The 4,114-nt window shown below is 51.0% G+C and overlaps 1 long non-coding RNA gene across 1 annotated transcript; it reads right to left on the reverse strand.

Moving 5' to 3' along the window:
• Positions 1-817: 817 nt before the first annotated feature.
• LOC127307838 (uncharacterized) lies at positions 818-2,132 on the reverse strand. Its single transcript, XR_007855879.2, has 2 exons — positions 1,471-2,132; positions 818-1,342 (listed from the first exon to the last, which is right to left on the reverse strand). It is a non-coding gene; the product is annotated as an uncharacterized lncRNA (long non-coding RNA).
• Positions 2,133-4,114: the final 1,982 nt, after the last annotated feature.

Raw genomic sequence — 4,114 nt, forward strand, 5'->3', positions numbered from 1 at the left:
CTCGCCGGCAGCAACTCCTCTTCGTTTCCCCCGGCCGCTGGCCTCCTCTGCTCTAGATCTCGCCAGATATAGGGCTCGGCTGACCACCGCTCGTCGATGTATACATGCACTGGTGCAACACTCCAGCAGCCAGGAAGACATTGGGTACCGATTTAATGTTTATATGGACTGATTTATATCTTTGTCCATGGATTGTCCATCGTAGTGTTGCGGTGTTAAATCAATTATGTTAAAATGACATTAGCATACATTTCTCCAATATTTCTATCCATGATTCATATTGATTCAGTTGGTAGTTTGACACTTGTAGAAAACTAGAAATTATGTAATTTCTATTTATGATATATTCTATGATTCTATTACGTAAGACTCACATTTCATATATGCCTTGAATTTCAATGTTCAAAATCGATTTGTCTTATAATTTTTCATTTGGCAAACTTTTTCACAATTGAGGGGGACTTAATTTACACCCCCCCCCCCCCCCCCCCCTCCAGTTTGTTCTTACGTCCGCCACTGCGAGGGATGGTAGTTGCAATTTCCAATTCAGGTCTTTGTGTATTCTTCTTTATCATCTTCCATGCTCTTCTCTCCTATCTTCACACTATTTTTTTCTCCAGCTGGATTTTCTCCCACGTTTCTCAATGCCTGCCTATATGGTCGATCTCATGTTTTATGTATCTTCTTAATAAGAAGATCACCACCTGAGCGGACCTGGACACTGTAAAAGCACTTACCATAAGCACCTAAAGTTGAGCCTGCCTAATCTATACCTATATCTATACCTAATAATAAAGCAAAAAGGGGTTCCGTCGTCCGTCACTGAAATTGCCCCTGGAATATATCAAAATTACAATCCTTGCCACCGCTAAGTAAAAAAGAAAACGTTTCGAGAAAAAAACGCCGAGGCCGTCGGCCCGATGGCTTAGCCTTGATTCGCCTCCGCCGCGTATCCCATCCCCGCGGCCGGCCCTGCTACCGGCGCGCCCACTCCATGCTCGGCAAGATCCGCTGGTTTCGACCATGGCCTCGAGCTGTAGGGCTGTTAGATTCTTCTTTTCTTTTCGTTCCCACACGACAAGACTTCTCTTGACACAACTCGCCTCATCCGGAAACGAGCCCGCGGAAGACGCGGCGGCCTTCGCTTTGGCCAAGCGATCCCTGGAGTATGCCATCAGGCTGATTGCAGGCGCGAGCGTCTCTGGCGGGACGGCGCCGATGCCATCGGGCTGGTTGAAGGCGCGGGCCTTGGCGGGCCGCGGTTTCTGTCGAGGATGCCGCCAGGCCTGTGGCCTGAGAATCTTGGTGCTGACCTTGCAAGCTCGATGAAATTGGTGCAGGCCTTGCAAGTTGATGTAGACAAGTTTTTAAAAATTTCAGTTCCAGATTCACAAAAATTGCAGAGTATATCAGAGCAAACAATTCACGAGCCAGATTATTTGCTGCAATCAGAACATCGGAGAAACAGACCTCTGAATCAAATCGATCTGAAGGAAAACAGCACCATCGAAAGGCTAATAGCAAGATCTGAACCCAGGAAGAGTAGTGGCGGTCGTGGGTGTCGTCGTCCTCGCCCAGGACAGGTGCAATCAGGAGGGTCTCGGCGGCGCTGAGGTCGCTCTCACCCAGTCATACACACGGGTCACGAGCTCAGAGGCATCCCGGTAGAGGACTAGCGCGCTGTGCTTCGGGTATCCGCGTCGAGCGCGTGGTAGCCGCCGAACCTGAGCTTGAGGCGTTAGGCCACGTCCATGTTGGCGACGGCGAGGAAGAGCTGCACGGAGTCGCGCGGCAGCGATTTCGGCATGGTGGAGTCAGGTGCCAAGGAGCACGGACGAAGGCGGTGGCAGCTGCGCACGGACGAGCGGTGGCGGCGCAGAACCTTACCGCCGGGGAGGCGGGGACATCGCTGCCTCTCCGATTTCTCAAATGCGGTGCTGGAGATAGGAGGAAGGAGATGGGAGACAAACGCACGTGGGTGGGCCCAACGAAAATACGGACTCACTGCCATACGATTATACAGAAACACCGGCAGGTTGCCAACTTGCCATACGCGCGTGGGTGATTGCCATACGCGCGTGGGTGATTGGAGGAAGCAACACCGGTGGGTGAAGGCGTCTGCAAAAACGAGTTTTCGGTTAGGGTTTGTTCGGTTTGAGTGGGGTTGAGGCGGATTGGAAGGTATTGATTGGTAATTAGAGCGTCTCCACCGGCGGTATTGATAGCGGTTCCGATAGCTTTTTGGAGGTCCGAAGTGAAAATGGGCTCGTACCACCGCACACGCCACGAGGGCAGCGACTGGCCACACGGCATACAGTCGAGTACGTCGCCGTTAATGCGGGCAGTTGTGGCCGCTATATAGTACGCACGCTGTCCAGCACCGCGGTGCTATCCGCTCATCTCCACCACCGTTGGCGCCATTCTCTCCACCTCAAAATGCCGCGCCGTCTGAAGACGACGTACTCAATGCTGGGTCTCAACGGCCGTGCGCTGCCACCACCACCACCACCGCAGTTGGAGCCGGAGCCCGACGCGGACAACAGCTCCGACGACGACGTAGACCCAAGGTTCGCGGTGTGGCGCGAGGCCTTTTACGCCGATGCGGAAACTGATGCGGCGGAGTGGGGTGAATAGACGCAGCCACCCCTACCCCCCCGACCCGGAGCAGGCGGCGATCCTGACGTCGTTGAACGCGGAGCTGTTTCGGAGGTTGAAGGAGGAGCAGCGGGAGTTCATCAACGACGCTAATCTCGAGCACACCCTCGAGATCTCGCGCCAGTGAGCGGCCACGGAGGAGGCGGGACGCCTACTGATGGAGGCGGAGCGACAGAAGCTCGCCTCCCCCAACGCCCATCGCCACTACGACGCGTTCGCCCGCGAGCAAGCGAGGCGCGCCGAACACGAGAAAAGGCGGGAAGCACGGGGACGGCGGCGCCGGCAAGCTCCTGCGATGCCAGCCGCCATGCTCCACCGCCAGATGCTTGAAGGAAGGGCCGAGAGGCGGGCACGGATGCAGACGACAAAGGCGAAGAACGACGATGAGGCAGGCCCGTCGCGCGCCCCGTAGTAGATTGATTAAGTTTACGTTTTTAAATGTCATTTGAATATCGTTTTGTATCAATTCGACGTACTTTTGTATAAATTTTGTATGAATTTCGTTTAAATTTGGTGTTTAAATGTCAATTTAAATTTAAAAATCTATCGGAGCCACCTATTTAGGGACGCCGGTGTGGGAACAGCTTTCCCAAATAGGGGATGCAGTGTTGGCGCCCCCCAAACGGAGATGCCGGCGCCCCTACCAACGCCTATTTAGAGGCTAACGGTGGAGATGCTCTTAAACATGATTCGCTGCCATTCCATGCTAATCCCCACCGGGTAGGGTGTAACCGAACGGGGCCTTAGGCTGACCCATGTTTGTTTTAGTTGATGATAGCATGCGGTAGATGTATGGTTGGTTGCTAAAATACTCAGTTAAACTTGAATTTTGTGCCGAATTAGTGTGGATTTGCTCATAAAAAATGTTGTTCTACTCATAAGCATGGTATTTTGTGATTGGATTGTAATTTAATTTTCTCTAGGGTCTTTGGTGGCACTTCGTTGCAGCAATAGTTGGATCAACATATGCCTTCTCTATATATGAGTGTATGTGAGACTCGTAGTATGTCAATACATTATATGGTTTTTTAAAATGTGTAAGTTGTTGTGCTATTTATTATGAAATTTATATAGTGATATTTAAATAGTTTACTGTATTAACACATACGGAATTGGAATTAAAAAGAAGTCATGAATAGGAGAAAATGTGACCAACATTGATGGTCTGCTATAGCATTTGCGAATTAATTTCTCCCAATGCAACGCACGGGCATTTTTGCTAGTATATATATAATAATAAAGGGGCTAACGTTTCCGTGGTTTTGTCCGTTGCTTTGCGCTTTCGTCCGTCGTAAAGTGCGCTTTCGTCCGTCCCACCATCGAGAGTTTGGCTGGAACACGTCCTAGGTCGCAGCATGGAGAGTTTTGCTAGAACGCGTCGTACGTCGCACCATGTAGAGTTTGTGTTGAACCTGATAAGCTGCCATAATCAACGAATCCTGACGAGTTTCGTAGCAAC

The sequence above is a fragment of the Lolium perenne genome, chromosome 6 (assembly GCF_019359855.2).
Source record: "Lolium perenne isolate Kyuss_39 chromosome 6, Kyuss_2.0, whole genome shotgun sequence".
NCBI classification, from domain to species: domain Eukaryota; kingdom Viridiplantae; phylum Streptophyta; class Magnoliopsida; order Poales; family Poaceae; genus Lolium; species Lolium perenne.